Here is a 17,998-nt window from a genome sequence, read left to right on the forward strand (position 1 = left end):
AGAACCCATAGCTGTACCTCATATCCCCTCTTCCCCCCAACATTGGAGGACCCTATTCATCATAGATGCAACAAAAAATCATTAAGATAAACATGAAATATTCAGAATAAAAAAAATAATGATGACAGCTTCAGAACCAAGCAAATGTTACCTATGTTATCTATATATAATTTATTATATGAGATGGTAATATCTAAATGAAACTAAATGAAGGTATCCAAATTTCCAGGATTATGTGGTACAAAAGCAGAACCTTTGCAAGGCTCAAGTTTCTAATTTGACTCTCAGGTGCCAGGTCCCTTCTTCTGTGCATGGGACTAACTCACATCCTTATGCATTCTTCCTGCTAACTCCTTCAGGATGATTAAGACTTGTCAGAATGAGTTTATTTCACAGCTTCTGCAGTCAGTTGCCTCCACAAGAGCTCAAGGTAGGAGTGGAAACACAAGGCCCAGAAGGAGAAACATGGTTTCCCTGGAAACCTGGCCCAGATGGATAGGAATTAGGGAACTGGAAGAGTCATAATCCACTTCCTCCATTGTCTGGGTAAGGCCAAATTCTATTCTATCTGTAACATGTTTACAACTGTCTCCAGAGCTGTCTTTTCAGCCCTGGAAATGCCTTGGCTATGGAGTTGCTCTTTGCCCCAGGATGCTATGGAAGTAATTTTCTGTGAGATTTGCAGTCTTCTTCATGGAAAAGAGAAACAACATGAACAATGATACAGGGGTCTTCTTTTCAATAGCAGGACGAGGTTGGTAAATAAAAGAGGGGTCAGTCAATGTCATGCTCCTACTATGAATGCCTATTTCCCTCCTACCCCAAATGCCATGGGATGGCCCAGGTATATAATAGGCCCATAAGAGTTTTTAAAACTATTAATAATGATGCTTAAAAATATAGCATATACAGAGTACTTTAATATTGAAAAGCACTTTATATGTTATCTCATTTGTTACTCATAACAATACCGGGATGTAGGTGCTACAATTATCCCCTTTTCATAGATGAGAAAACTAATGACTTACCAAAGTTCACAAGGACAGTACTTTTAAATGTTCAGGCATGATTCAAATTTATGTCTCCCTAAATTCTAATTTCCACAGTTTCTCCAATTTTACCACCTAGATGGGACAGCTCATTATCTCTATCTGCAGTTGCATACCTCACAATCACCTGATATTTATATCACTCAAGAGATGAAAACCTGGACTAATAGTCAAACATTAAATCATCAAAAGTGGAAATAAGGAAGGTTAAATAAAGGCATATAGAATAATGAAGAGCACCAGTTGAAAACGTAGACTACTGGATAAATCCCTGACTCAGGTTGCTGTAAATCAAATTCCTAGAATTAAGGTCCTGGAGTCTAAATATAGATTACATACATGATTAAGATAAGGATTCCCTGGAACTAGGTCAATTATACAATTGTCTTAGCTTAGAGGCATTAAAGGGATCATAAAATACCTGAGGAATTTGGTCCAAAAGAAATCTGAGTCTGGAAGCTGGACTTTTCTTGTGGATAAAGGCAGGGCTGAGTGTAGTACTGAGAACTGAACAGCAACCTGATATCCTCCATTTGGTGTATAGGATGTGGAGGGCCAGACCATGTACCCAACAAGAGAAATTGATGGATAGGATCTTCATGTCTTAGGACCCATCTTTGCTATTACTGAACTCTGAATATTGCTGATATATCCTAGTTCTAATTACTAGTGTCTGATAAAGTGACTTTCCTAAAGCACCTCCTTGTCACCCTACTTCTCAATATACTCTAATGACTCCCTATTACCTACAGAATAAAATGAAAATCACTTTGCTTGACATTCAAAGTCTTTACAACCTAGCCTCCTCCTATGTTTTTGATCTTACATTTTATTCTACATAGTGTATTCTTGGATCCAGTGACTCTGGCCTCTTGGCTGCTCCATGAACAAAACAACACAGTCTCTCAGCTTGGAGCATTTTCTCTGGATGTCCCTCATGCCTGGAACCCCTCCTCAGATTCACAGACTGCCTTCCCTGGCTTCTTTTAATTCAAAACTAAAACAGCACCTTTCACAGGAAGCCTTTCCCAACCCCTCTTAATTCTAGTGTTTTCTCTGTCAGTTATTTCCTATTTATCCTATATGCAACTCGCTTTATATAGATTAGTTTACTTTTCCTCCTCCACTAGAATGTAGGTTTCTTGAGGGCACGAACTGTCTTTTGCTTCTTTTTGAATCCCTAGTGTTTAGCATAGTGTTTGACCCATAACATGCACTTAATTTGTTTATTAATTTATTGATTCTTAGATTAATCCTTACTATTTCCAACTTATTTTTGGCAATTCCTTTTGGAAATGCATTCCATTTGTAATTAGCCTGTGTTGGCTCCTTTTGAAACTAGGTGGCATAGTGAATGGTGTTGGACTTGGACTCGGGAAGACCTGAGTTTGAATGCTGCTTTAGACCCTTGCTAGCTGTATGATCTTAGGAAAGTCACTTATTCTTTATTAGACTTGGTTTCCTCATCAGTAAAATATCAGTTGTAACAGCAGTCATATCACAAGTTGCTGTAGATTTAAATGAGTTAATAATATAAAATGCTTTGGTAATCTCAAAACACTTTATGTCGTCATTGTTGATGATGGTGGTGATATCTTCATTATTCTCTATTTGCTTTCTCTTCCAAATCCTTCCTCCATTGCATCTACTATCCTTCCTCAATTGGGCCCTCAAGCCCTGACTACCTTGTCACTACGATTGCATCATGAGTTTTTTTTTGTTACTTATTTTTTATTATTTATTTATTTTGTTATTTAATATATTTAGTTTGCAGCATTGATTTTCACAAGAGTTTGAATTACAAATTTTCTCCCCATTTCTACCCTCCCCCCACTCCAAGATGGCATATATTCTGGTTGCCCTGTTCCCCAGTCAGCCCTCCCTTCTGTCACCCCACTCCCTTCCCATCCCCTTTTCTCTTCCTTTCTTGTGGGGCAAGATAAATTTCTATGCCCCATTGCCTGTGTACCTTATTTTCTAGTTGCATGCAAAAGCTTTTTTTTCTTTGTTTTTGAACATCTGTTTTTAAAACTTTGAGTTCCAAATTCTCTCCCGTCTTCCCTTCCCACCCACCCTCCCTAAGAAGTCAAGCAATTCAACATGGGCCACATGCATATCATTATGTATAACCCTTCCACAATACTCATGTTGTGAAAGACTAACTATATTATGCTTCTTCCTAACCTATCGCCCTTTACTGAATTTTCTCCCTTGACCCTGTCCCTTTTCAAAAGTGTTTGTTTTTGATTACCTCCACCCCCATCTGCCCTCCCTTCTATCATCCCCCCTTTTTTATCTTCTTCCTCCTTTTTTCCTGTGGGGTAAGATACCCAAATGAGTATGTATGGTATTCCCTCCTCAGGTCAAATCTGATGAGAGCAAGATTCACTCATTCCCCCTCACCTGCCTTCTCTTCTCTTCCTACAGAACTGCTTTTTCTTGCCACTTTTATGGAAGATAATTTACCCCATTATATCTCTCCCCATCTCCGTCTCTCAACATATTCCTCTCTCATCCTTTAATTTGATTTTATTTCTTGTAGATATCTTCCCTTAATCTTCAACTCACCCTGTGTGCCCACTCTCTCTCTCTCTCTCTCTCTCTCTCTCTCTCTCTGTATATATATATATATATATATATATACGCATATATATATACATACACACACACTCATATATACATATATACATAAACATACATATATATATGTATATGTATATATATATATGCATATTCCCTCCACCTACCCTAATACTAAGGTCTCGTGAATTATACACATCATCTTTCCATGTAGGAATGTAAACAAAATAGTTCAACTTTAGTAAGTCCCTTGCAATTTCTTTTTCTTGTTCTTTTTCTTGATTACCTTTTTATGCTTCTCTTGATTCTTGTGTTTGAAAGTCAAATTTTCTATTCAGCTCTGGTCTTTTCACTGAGAAAGCTTGAAAGTCCTATATTTTAATCAAAGTCCATATTTTGCCATGGAGCATGATGCTCAGTTTTGCTGGGTAGGTGATTCTTGGTTTTAATCCTAGTTCTATTGACCTCTGGAATATCATATTCCAAGCCCTTAAATCTCTAAATGTAGAAGCTGCTAGATCTTAGGTTATTCTGATTGTGTTTCCACAATACTCAAATTGTTTCTTTCTGGCTGCTTGCAGTATTTTCTCCTTGACCTGGGAGCTCTGGAATTTGGCAACAACATTCCTAGGACATTTGTTTTTGGGATGTATTTGAGGAGGCAATCGACGGATTCTTTCAATTTCTATTTTGCCCTGTGGCTCTAGAATATCAGGGCAGTTCTCCTTGATAATTTCTTGAAAGATGATATCTAGGCTCTTTTTTTGATCATGGCTTTCAGGTAGTCCAATAATTTTTAAATTATCTCTCCTGGATCTATTTTCCAGGTCAGTGGTTTTTTCCAATGAGATATTTCACATTGTCTTCCATTTTTTCATTCCTTTGGTTCTGTTTTATAATATCTTGATTTCTCATCAAGTCACTAGCTTCCACTTGTTCCAGTATAATTTGTAAGGTAGTATTTTCTTCAGTGGTCTTTTGGACCTCCTTTTCCATTTGGCTAATTCTGCCTTTCAAGTCATTCTTCTCATTGGCTTTTTGGAGCTCTTTTGCCATTTGAGTTAGTCTATTTTTTAAGGTGTCGTTTTCTTCAGTATATTTTTCAATATTTTTTTGGGTCTCCTTTAGCAAGTCATTGACTTGTTTTTCATGGTTTCCTCGCATCCTTCTCATTTCTCTTCCCAATTTTTCCTCTACTTCCCTGACTTGCTTTTCCAAATCCTTTTTGAGCTCTTCCATGGCCTGAGACCAGTTCATGTTTTTCTTGGAGGCTTTTATTGTAGGGTCTTTGACTTTGTTGGCTACTTCTGTCTGTATGTTTTGTTCTTCTTTGCCACCAAAGAATGAATCTAAAGTCTGAGACTGAATCTGGGTGCGTTTTCACTGCCTGGCCATATTCCCAGCCAACTTACTTGACCCTTGAGTTTTTCAGTGGTGTATGACTGCTTGTAAAGAGTTCTATGTTCCAAGCTTGGGGGGATGTGCCAGCTCTGCCACACAAGCACTCCTCCTTCCCCAAGAAGCCCCAACCCAGACTGGACTTAGATCTTCGGCAAGCTCTTCACTCCTCCTCTGATCAACCACTTAATTCCTCCCGCCAGGTGGGCCTGGGGCCGGAAGCAACTGCAGCTGTAGTTCTGTAGCTGCCCCCACCTCCGCTGCCCCTGGGGCAGTGGCTGAACCGTGAACTCCCTGTCCCCAGCAGCTTTTCCCACTAACCTTCTCTGTTGTCTTTGGTGTTTGTGGGTTGAGAAGTCTGATAACTGCTGCAGCTCACTGATTCAGGGTGCTAGGGCATGCTCCGCCCGGCTCCTGGTCTGGCTGGTCCAGCCGCCCACACTGGGCTCTGCTCTGTTCTGCTCTGCTCCAAGCTCCATGTGGGATAGACCTTACCCAGAGACCATCCAGGCCATCCTGGACTAGAGCCCTGCTTCCCTCCACTATTTTGTGTCTTCTGCAGTTCTAGAATTGGTTCAGAGCCATTTTTTATAGGTTTTTGTATGGACTTGGCAGGGAGCTCATGCTAGTCCTTGCTTTCCAGCTGCCATCTTGGCTCCACCGCATCATGAGTTTTAAAGGTGCTTACATGTTGTCATTTAATTCAGTGTTTCAGGTCCCTAGGTATGCCTACCTTTCTATCTTAAAGAGAATTCCAAGGAGAATATAGGAACTGGAAATTTATGAAGAACAAAGGGAGAGGGGAAAAAAAAAAAAAGCAGCAGCAGTGACAAAAAAAACAAAAGGGCAGCTCGCCAGAAAAGAATTTAAACAAAACGAAGAACCAATAACTTATAATCAGAGCATTCATCTATCCCTGCTTTCTTTCTTTCTTTTTTTTTTTTCAGGGAATGAAAGATTTGTTTCTGTGCACACATCCCAGCTTCAGTGTCCCCTTTCTTTCCACACGGGATCTTTTCTCTGTAGCAGTGTGAAAAGGGCTTCCAGAAATTAATAGGGGCTGAAATAGAGTTGGCCAGGAATTGAGGGGACAGAGAGGAAGGACAATATAAGTATTGAGGTTTGGGATGATTAGGTTGGGTATCTCAGGGGAAATGTGGAAAAGAGCATAAACCATAGAAATTAGAGAGGGAGTATGCTTCCACATTTCAGTCAAAAGCTGGGTTGTTTCAAATACTGTTCCATTTCTACCCTTATCCTGAGTGGGCCTTAGTGGGAGCAGAAAACCAGAATGTTTATATACAAAGGAAGTATCATGACTACACCGTTAACCTCTTAAAAAAGGCCCACAAGTAGTGATGCCTCTGGTCTGGTTGTTCCTGGGGGAATTCAGTGGCCAGCATCAGGCAGGACTTAGGACAGCAGGTGATCTGGCACAAAGAGTCTGCTACTACTATCCACAAGTCCACTCTACAAGTATGGGTCATTCTCACCCCATAACGACAATGTTGGTGTCGTCAGCTCCTGATGCTTATATCACCAATGCGATACCCCAGCAGCTGCTATGAATATGCCCACTTATTTCCAGGTTTGAATCACAAGATATAACAGCCTCTATTCATTGAAAGTGAAACCAAAACATTTATTCAAACACCAGAAAGCCAAATCCTTCATAGCAACAAAGAAATCTATACACATTATCAGTGACGGTGGCACTGCCCTCCCCAGGACCTTCCCTCCATCAAGCTTCCCCACAAACAAACTCCCTTAAATACAATCCCTCCCTCTCTCACTCACCCTAGCTGCTTTGCTGTCTCTGCCTCCTCTCTGTCTCCAAGCTCCAACTCACTCCAACTTCCTGCTCCACCCCTTCTTGCTCCACCCCTTCCTGCTCCACCCCTTCCTGTTCCACCCCTTCTTGCTCCATCCCTTCCTGCTCCACCCATTCCTCCCACCACAGGCTCATGTGACTCAGGCTTCTATGTGACTAAAGCAGGTCACACAGGCTTATTAATGGATGGGAAAGATCTCCCCCCCCTTTTTTTTTAAACATTTCAATGCTGTAGTGGAAAGTAACTGAAAAGATTGCCCTAGTAGTCGAGGGGGCCAGTGAGGCCTTGGTTCTGGGTGAAGCTGAACAGGAAGGCCTCTAGCTCATCATCTGTAAGGCCATGGGTTCCAGTCATAGGATGGGTCATGGTGTCCTTCAGGATCCAAAAGTCAGAGATAGAAAGCAACTTTTCAGGCAAACAGGGTAGCTGAAACAGGAACACATGACTGGAGGGAAAGAGCTGTCTGGGATGGTGCAGTGCATACTCTTGCTAAATATAGGGGCAGCACTCACCACTGCCAGCCGCTCTACCAAATTGGAGTAGTAGATGGAGAATTTCCAGGCCATGATTCCACCCCAGTCATGGGCCAGCAGGACACATTTGGAGTAACCAAGGCCTCAATAGCATCTGTGATGTCTTGTCAGGGCATCAATGGTGTAGCTGCCCAGGTTGGTAGGTGAATCTGAGCTCCTGTACCTCCTCAAGTCCAGTGCTACCACATAGTAATCATGGTAGAACTCCATAAGCTAGTGTCGTCAGGGGAACCAGATCTAAGGGAAGCCATGGAGGAGCAGTATCAATGGCCCTTAGCCCATTGAGATGCAATGCAGTTGCTTTGAAGGTTTAGGAAGTGGTCCTGCCTGTAGCAGAGGTCTTGAAGTTTCAATAGGGCTGGCCACAGCTGCCAGGCCCCAGGTGTCACAACAAATGGCCAGGGGACTTCACTAAATAACAGGTGGGCAGCAAAGTATGCACCCCAATACACCAAGATCCACATGAAGAACAGAATCAGCCTCGGCGTAGCCAGCGAGAATGCCAGCAGCGCCAGCACCAGGAAATCGGGCATTGTAGGGAGGGGGCCCCAGGGCCCCTAACCCTGCTTTCAAGTCAAAATAAGCTGATTACATCCTTTAAGAGTGTCCAAAATGTCCACAACCAGCAAGGTAAGATTGATTAAAAAAATAAAAATCAGTCCAATAATGTAATCATTTTTCTTTGGCCTAAAGCCAAAATTTCCATTTGATTCAGAGTTTAGATGATTCTAACTTGTAAGGTCACTTTAGGAAATCAAACTGCCCACATAACTAAAACAAGAATCAACCCTCATAAACGGGGAAAGTTTCTTTTAGTTCATTAAAAATGTGCTACTACAGAGAACAGTGTGGCTTCTTCTTTGTCTCCTCTTCTTCTATCCTCAACCTATCTTTCTTAAAAATTGTATTTATTAGGAAAGTAGAATTTTCACATATAGTATTGTTATCTCTTTTCTGGCAGTTACTATATTTTGGCTTGTGTTGCAGATATATATGTGCTTAGTTCTTGCCCAACCCCCGGCCCCCATTCTAGATTTTAGGTTTCTGAAATTCAGGGCAGTTGTTTTTTAAATTTTTATGTCAGGCATTCCTGCTAAGTACTTAGTATGTGTAATTTTCTAGAAGTATTTTTTTTCAGTAGATAGCATTTTATTTTTTTCCAATTCCACATAAAGATAAATTTTTAACATTTTTTATATAAAATTTTGAATTCCAAATTTTCTTCCTCAATCCTCTCCTCCCTAAGATAGCAAGCAATTCAAATATGTGTAACCATGTAAAACATATATCATATTACTAATGTTGTAAAAGAAGAAATGATAAAAGAAAAAAAAAACAAACACAAAAAAGACAGTGAAAAATAGTACGCTTTGATCTGCCTGCAGACTCCATCAGTTCTTTCTCTAGATGTAAATAGCATTTTCTATCATGAGACTTTTGGACTTGTCTTGGACCACTGTATTGCTGAGAAGAACTAAGTCAGTCATAGTTAAAGAACACAATCTTGCTGATACTATGTACAATTTTCTCCTGGTTCTGTTCACTTCACTTTGAATCAATGCATGTAAGTCTTTCCAGGTTTCACTTGCTCATCTTTTACTATAGCACAATAGTATTCCATTATATTCATATACCAGAACTTGTTTAGCCATTCCCCAATTCAGAGGCATCCCCTTAATTTCCAATTCCTCACCACAAAAGATCTGCTATAAATATTTTTGTACATGGAGGCCCTTTTCCCATTTTTTTAAATGATTTTTTTTGGGATGTAGATGTAGTGGCGTGTCACAGGGCGAGTTAGAATTGACCCCTGCCCTCGCTGGACCACTGCGCCCAGGGCCTGCTGAGGTAAACTCAGGGCTCTGAGGTAAGGGTGGGACAAAATGGCGCTAGGAGGAAGGGACTCACCTTTGTTGACAATGTGGCAGTTCCAGGTCTTTCTCCGGACTTGCCTGATCATAAGGGAATCATGGGAGAGCACAGGAAGGAAAAGGGAGGAGAGTAGGAGGAACCAGGGCGTTCCTAGTGCCTACGTAACCAAAGATATAAAAGTTTTGCTACTCACCTGAATAAACGGAGCTGTTCATCATCTTGCCTCCCGCCTCATTCATTGTCTGCGACATCAGGCCTTTGCTGGACAAAGGCCTGGGATTTGGGGTGGTAGGGACCCCAACAGTGGCGGTATTGTTGGATCAAAGGCTATGCACAGTTTGATTACCTTTTGGGCATAGTTCCAAATTGTTCTCCAGAATGATTGGATCAGTTCATAACCTTACCAGTATCTCATTTTTCCCACAAATAATTTCCTGGCAAATAAACAACTGAATGAAAGACAAATTGTGTCCCATTTTTGGACTATAATTGTGATTTCTTAGTATAGGGACCTCCTAATATGGAAACTTGTTCTACCACTACACTTCTATAACTGCTCCCTAACTAATGTTCTTCAAGAGAAGTAATAGGGAACTAAGAAATCAAGTTACTTGCCCAGACTCACATAATCAATAAGCAACAGAGCCTAGAATTGAATTCCTTAACTCCAAGCCCCCAAATTTAATCACTAGACCATTTTGATTCTCAAAACTTATTCTATGGTTTCTTTAAAAATATATGATTGATCTGTCCTGATTGCTATAAAACACAAAAATATATTTTCTTAATATTCTAAAGTAGCAAACATTAGTGCTGCTTTTCAATCAACTCAGAACTTTAATGGAGTAAAGGATATTAACAGTCCCTGGAAATGTAATAAAAATTGACTCAATTAGAATTATTTAAATTTTCTAGTAACTTTAATATTTTAGATCCTTAAAATAAAACAAATAGCATAGATTAAATGAACTTTTAAAGTCCATGATCCTAGTTACTTCAAGACACTAGTACCTAAGTTTAAATATTGACTTTATCACACTGAGTATAGTATTTTTAAACAATAGAAAATAAAGCAGTATAACTTGAAGTCTAGCAAAGTATAGAGTGCACAGTTTGGGGGGGAGCACATAAACCCAGGAATAAATTAAACATTTTGGGAAGCTGCACTAATTTCTTAAGACCACTAGGGCACAATTTAGTGCCATTTATGAAGTTAATGCAGCTTTTAAAAGAAGTTATTATAGCACTTAGATATTCTCTTATATTTCTTTTTATTCCTTTGAAAAGGATCATTACAACAAAAGCAACAAAATCTTAAGACATGCATGGAAAATATAAGATAGACTATATTTTCTGTTATGACAATATTTTGAGCAGAAGTTAATTAAATAGTAAGAAATAGAACTCTATTTTTCAAATGCCTATACCAAATACTGAATTTTCTTTTGGACAGCCTTCTTGCCATGGGTTCTGTGAACTAGGCTCTAAAAAAATTGACAACTATGTTTTATTGGAATGCTTTCCTTTGCATTACTATGCAGTTATTTTATACATTTAAAAACATTATTCTGTGAATGGTTCCATATGCTTTACCATGCTGCCAAAGTGGTCCATGAAACAGAAGAATGGTTAAGAACCCCTGCCTTTTGGAATCCAAAATCTACTATCCCAAATATAAATGCTGATTATGACTTTCATGGATCACTAGGCAGCAAGACTTTAGGACTCTTTTCTTGTAATTTATATTGTTGTATTTCTATATTTTAGCATTAAGCAAAGCCTTAATTGGTAGACAGGTCTGAATATGTCTATGTATGTGTATATGTATCTGTCTATCTAGAGGAAGATGTGCATATGTTTATATATGTACAAAATACATATTATATATACACAGTATATATATTTAGCCAACAAAAGTTAACACAATTTTAAAAGTCTTCAATTGTTTTATTATTTTGTTGATTAAATGTGAAAGTTATTTTAACATGTTTCAAGAGAGATTAAATGTAATATTGCTCTGAATTTAATTTTTAGAATAGAAAAAGATCTTTAAAGTTGTAAAAGAAAAAATGAATTTAGAAAATAAAGCATTTAATTCTTTAAGATAAAGATTAAATAAGCAACTAAAAAAAATAATCCCTGCCCTCAAGGAGATTTGATGTTAGTGTTCAGATGTTGACAGAGAAGATATAACCAAATGTTAATCTTAATATCAAAGTTGAGCTAATTGTTCCACCTGTACAGATTTTTGTTATTTTGGTTCTTGTCTCTGATAACACTGTAAAGCTCAGAAGACCAATTAAACAAGGTTCAGGGTGATGTTTAGGTATGATCAGAATTACCTGAAGCCGTTGATCAAAATAAATCATATTTTGCTTAGAACTAGATTTTTTGTGACTCATAGTACAGCTTTTTAAAAATAATTTTTAAAAAATATCATAACACTCTTTTTAGTAATTAATCCTACTGTAAACAAAAATGTTAAATGGAATGAGTGTTAAAATATAAATATTATTATTTAGAATCCAATTACATAAAAAAGCAAAGATACTGGTGTTCATTGTTCATCTAGATATCAATTACCATAGCAAGGAAACAATTGTGCTACTCCTGAATCAAGAAAAGTTCATTAAATTCTCCCTTCAGTAATGCTATATTCAGAGTTTCCCCCTTGAGAAACCCAGCTTCTATTCTGAAAGTTGCAATTTAATTGTTAATTATCATTTACAATTCTCCGTAATAATGCTAATTGATTTCTTAGAGGCTGTATAACTGGCCTCAGAGCTGTCGTCTTGGCAGTTGACATGAAATATTTTGATATTTTAATGTTCTATGAGTGCTGCATTGCAGACTACATATTGCAGAGGAAGATTCTTGAGCAGCAATTGGCAATAGTAAGCTAGACAATCTTTTCCCTTCTGTTCCATTAAAATCTGCAATAATATTATAATGAACACTCTTGGAAGTGCCTTTCTAGCAAATATATGAAGCTCTCTGTGGCAACTCTGCATCCCAAGGTAATGGTAATTCAAACTGCTTACTCTTCACAATTTAGAAACAGGTTTTCATTTGGGTGCCCAGAAACATATTTGAGGAAAAATAACCAAAATTATGTTTTCTACCTTATATATAAACTCAAGTTAAAGATAGCCTCCTTGTACCTCTTAGAATGCATGCTACATAAAGAGTGCCAACCAATAAAATTCCACTTTGCAGATGATCCACAGTAAGAGTGCAAGCTTTAAAAGGCTATCTTTAAAAAGAATATCTTTTCAGTTTCTTTCATATAGTTGTTTTTGCAATTCTTCCAGGCCTTCTGTCATGCTATTACCCCCCTCCCCTGCATAAGAATATTTTTTCCCTCTCCTGATGCCAGTTAAAATCCCTAAGATGTTAAATTCAAAGTCAAAAGGGAACTTTAAACTGATCTATTGAAAAGGTCCCAAAAAAGCCTGTATACTGCATGAGGCTGCAACATTACCAAGAGGAGCCAGAACCAGATAAAAATACATTTTTGAGGCCTCCATCACCTGAGAAAGGCCTAAAACCTAAATTGGGAAATCAGGAGAAAGGCATTTTTGGCCACTCAGAGCTTAACCTGCCATAATGCTTTGTGTGCTCTGGCATAACAGCCATGTTTTTCTTTGCTCTCTGAGTGAACCCAAAATGCACCTTTCTGTGTCAGCAACTACAAGGCTAGATGAAAATGACCAGATGAAGGAGCATTCTTCTGTTTATGACTACCAAGGACAAGACACCTTGAACCGAACACGATCTTTTATAATGGGACTTTTCGTACCTTGGCATTTTATGGACACGTGTTATGCTATGTTAGGCTGTCTGTCTGTCTATCTATATATCTGTCTATCTTTGTCTATCTCTTATCATGTTAATGATAAAAGAGACAGACATTCTGAATCCATAATTTCAATTGACACTTTGACACCCCTTATTGGATTTACAATCTATCCTATTAAGAAATTTGGTTCTCTTATTATGACTTTAATTTTTGTTGACACAGGCATCCTGAATTGGGATTGCTGTAAGTGTATAAAGGGTCTCCTTCAGCTTGTTTATTCTGAGGTCAGAATTATTTTCTGACTTCATCATGCGTGATTCTCTGGCCTACTGAGAATAAATAAGCATGTTATAGCACATGTACAGCCTGATTCTGTTTGTTCCTTGTTCAAACATTTGGTAGGGTGAACCACATTCTGTTTGTTCTTAGGGACAAACATTTGGTTGAGGTGGAAACTGATTCTGTTTGTTTCTTTGTACCAAACATTTGGTAAATGGTTGACAGAATGTATTTAACAAAATAAACAAATACAGTAGAACATAGATGATGTTAATATGTGCTGTTCTATGTCAAAATGTGTTCAGCAGCAATCCTTATGAATGGTCCTTTTTCTATTTGAGTTTGACACCAATAATCTCATACAACATTCAGTTTTTCAGATGACAAAATGATTCGATGACTTCAACAAATACACATAATTCATAATTAGAAGAGCTAGAATTCAACCCCATATCTTTCCACTCTAAATCCAGCTATGCCTCTTAACTTAAAGTATTGGAGAATTTTCTAAGGAACCAAGAGGGTGAAAGAATTATTGAAGGTAACACATTTAATATATATCAGATATGGGGTCTGAGTCTCAGTTGTCCTGACTCTGGGGTCTGAACTTTACTATTCAAAGCTCTCTTTACATTAATTTTAAAATGAATATGCCATTAATTATTATGTGTTTAATTGCCTGTTTAAACTTCAAAGAGAAAAGTTTAGTTCTCCAAAATGCACCATTTTGTACAGTCTAATGCAAACATTCAGTACATGTCAGGCGCCCCTAGATTAGCTACTAGATTAAGCTGGTAGCAAGATGTCTACATCTACACCAACTCAAAGCCAGTGCATGCAAGCCTACGTCAAAAGCTTACATGATGGCTAGTCAGCTATAGTCCATCTTATGTCTGTTGGTCTCATGATGACTGCTGTGTCTGTAGCTCCTCTGGGAATCTGCTTATTTGTACTGGCTTCTCCTTTCATTTCTTCAGGACCAACCAAACCATTTTGGTGTTCTAGATTATAGCTAACAAAACCTGATAAGGGCAGAATTATAGCTCTAAAATTATTCCCATCATATTCAATTAATTAAAATCAAACAAAGTGCTCCCAGACAGAGATAATATTTGGTTTCTTTGTGTATTTTAAATTTTAAATCCAATCCCTTTTAACCAGGTAGAGAGTAAAGTCCTGTGTTATAAATAATCTCTTAATTCAAAGTTAGATATTCCTAGGATGCTCTGGTTTAGGGTGCTAGTGCATGTCAGCCAGAATGAAAGGCCTTCCTGATTCTTAGACCAGAGCTCAATCCACTGTCTTATCTAGGCTTACTTTGATTGCTGGCAAAATTAAAGCTCAGGTCAAAACTTACAGATGGGCAAATCTTGAGAAGGAAACAAAGCTCAAATTATCAATAACAGGTAATATTGGATCAAATGCATTTACTTTTTTGGACAGAGGTCCTTAACTACCAGTTCCATGGAGTGAGGAACTACTATTTTACCAATTTAAGTAGAGCATTTAATAAAGCATCTCATTCTTTTGGACAAATGTCTCATTACTTTTGGAAAAATAGAGAGATGTGGGTTCGATTAGTTAAAATACATTACAATTAAATACTATAATTAGATCAGTTGGGAACTCTTTGAATGGCTAAACTCAAGGATTAGTGACTAATGTTAAATTTAAAAGAGCTCTCCATTGAACTCCCCGTGGTTCTGCACTTGATTGTGTTTAATATTATTGAGCAACTATAAATTATCTTCCAAGTACAAGATATTGTGTGAAGGACATGAGACACAAAGACAAAAATTAACCAGTTCCAGGCCTCAAGGAGCTTAAATTCTATTCCCATTGTGTGTTGGGGGTAGGGTATAAGGGGAGAGATTGACATGTACAGAGTAAAAAAGGTAAAATGAATAAAAATGTTATTTTTGAAAGGGGAGTACTATAAAATGGTCAATGAAGATGAGATTCTTGTAGAAGGTAGAAATTGGGAAAATGGTTAAACTTTGAAGACACCTAGGCATATTGCAAAGCAGAAATATCATGACAACAAAATGAGCTAATGTAATCTTGAGCTACATTAAAAGAAGTATTGTAGTTCAGTCATATCTGACACTCTGTGAACCAGTATGGGGTTTTCCTTGGCAAAGATACTGGAGTGGTACCATTTCCTTTTCCAGTGAATTAAGGCAAACAGGTTAAGTAGCCTGTACAGGGCCCCATAGACATTGAGTGAGGCCAAACTTGAACTTGGGTCTTCATGATTCCAGGCCCAGCACTCTATCCACTAAGCTACCTACCTGCATCCAAGACAAACACAGATTAAGTGACTTGCCTAATGTCAAGCAGCTAGTAAGTATCTTGAGGCAGGATTTGAACTGAGGTTTTTCTGATTCTTTATGCTTATTTTTTTCAAGTGTAGTTTCCAGGAATTAAAGTATAATATTTTCATTGCACTCTGTCTTGGTCAGCCCATATATGAAACATTATTTTTAGTCCTGGGCATAACCATCTAGAAAATACATTGCCAAGTTAGAGAAGTTAGACTAAGAAAAGGCCAAACCAGATTTTAAAGGGCCCTGAGTCTATAAAAGGCTAACTTGGAGGAACTAAGAATATTAAGCCTGAAAAAGAGAAGAGAGTCTGTCTGCAAGAATTTAAAAGACTTTCATGTAGAAGAGTAATTAGACTTATTGTGCTTAGCCACAGAGAAGAAAATCCAAAGAAATCGGTGAAAGTTAAAAATTAAGTGAATTTAGGTTTTCTGTAAAAGGAGCCTTTATGTAAGATCTATCCAAAAGCAGAATAGGTTACTCCTGGAGGTACTGAGTTCCCCTTTCTTATATATCTTCCTGTAGAGGTTAGGTGATCTTATCTTGGGTTTGTTGCATTAGGGATTGTTTTCTGGGCAAGAGTTAGCCAAATGGCTGCTGAGTTTATTTTCTCTTCACAATTTTGCATTCTATTATTCTGTGATTGGCCTTTTCATTTAGACTACACTGACCGTAATCCAGGCACTCATTACATCTAACCTGGATGTAATCCTGTCTGAACTTCTCTGCCTGGCTGTAGTTTCATTTATCTCTAGTCGATTCTTCACACGACTTGGGACCAGTTGAATAGAAACTATTGGAGACCAGTTACTGTAAAATGTTTTATCTTTGTATACCCAGTGCTTAATAGGATATCTGGCACATACTAAAGATCAAATATTTGTTTAATTGAATTAATGCATGTTTCCTCATGTTTTCCCTCCAATGGGAAATCATCAGTGGTTCCCTCTTGTCTACAGAATAAAATTAAAACTTATTAAGTAGACGTTAAAGGTCTTTTACAATTCAGCAGTTGCAACTTAATTTTTGACCCTTTTTTATTCAACTATCTTCAATTCATAGAATGTTCTAGTCAAACTTGAATACTAGCTGATTCCTCATTATGTGCTGTCTTTTCATTCCTCCATGTTTACTGATAGATTGTCGACCTTGCCTAGAGTTTACTTCCTCTTCATCATTTCCTATTAAAGTCTTGTGCTGCCACTCTATGACAACTTCCCTGAAGATTTCTATAAAATTCTGATGAAAAGTAAATCAAAGTAAAACACCAAGAATAATATATACATAGTGATTATAATAATGTAAATGGCAAACAATAGCAAAATGATTAAAACTGGATGCTGTGAAATCATAAATAAAATTGACCCAAAAGAAGATAAGATATAGGTCAAGAGAATCCCTCTCTCCTCTTTGCCAAAGTTGAGGAAATATTATTAAGGACTGGTTTGGTAAATTCTTTAGTTTCGTTAAAGTATGTTTCTTTATTTAATTAGAAAAACAATAATCTCTAATTCATACATGTTGCATCTGAGCACCTTTACTTCAGAAGACTCTGAAAGCAGAGACAGGAAATGGATCAGTTCCTCACCTCAAATTTAAAAAAAGAGTGAGCAATAATTCAAACTGAGTTAATTTTAATTTTTCATGCTCAAACTTTGAGCTGACCATTACGTCAACTCTTAAGCTATTTTAATGATATATACATGTATATACATATACATATATATTTACATATATAGTGCCATGACTTTGTTTTATATAAAAAACGCACCTAGGCAGAAAATAGTATATTAAGCTTCACTATATGCTTTCATTACATTATCTCATTTAATCCTTATGATACATCTACAAAGAAAATATTAAAGCTAAGCTTCATTTCACAAATGAGGAAACTGGGAAAGATTTAGTAATTTGTTGAGAAGAATAAAAAGTATTAGAGATGGGATCAGAACTCAGTTGTCTCTTTCCAAATATTTTCTAATTTGATCATCACAATAACCCTGATATGTAGGTTTTATTATTAGTCTCCTTTTATATATGAGCTAATTGAGCCAAACATACCTTCAGTGACTTGCTTAGAGTCACAAGGCTAGTAAGTGTCTGAGTATGGATTTTAACTCAAGCATCCCTGATTCCAAGTCCAGCACTATATCCACTGTGCTACATCCTTTAAAAAAAGATACTTATTAAATGTCTCTGTTTTAATAAATTTGAATATTGATGAAAATAATTAAAGTACTTTGTTATGAGTACATATTAAATATGTATTATCTTTTCTCTATTTAGCAATGTAGGGAAGCAAAGAATTTTATCCCCAAATACTTTCTTCTCT

General features: G+C 37.4%; 1 pseudogene; it reads right to left on the reverse strand.

Annotated features, from left to right (window-relative positions):
* Positions 1 to 6,440: 6,440 nt before the first annotated feature.
* LOC118847229 lies at positions 6,441 to 9,515 on the reverse strand (annotated as a pseudogene).
* Between the last annotated feature and the right edge of the window lie 8,483 nt (positions 9,516 to 17,998).

Source organism: Trichosurus vulpecula, chromosome 4, assembly GCF_011100635.1.
Source record: "Trichosurus vulpecula isolate mTriVul1 chromosome 4, mTriVul1.pri, whole genome shotgun sequence".
NCBI lineage: Eukaryota > Metazoa > Chordata > Mammalia > Diprotodontia > Phalangeridae > Trichosurus > Trichosurus vulpecula.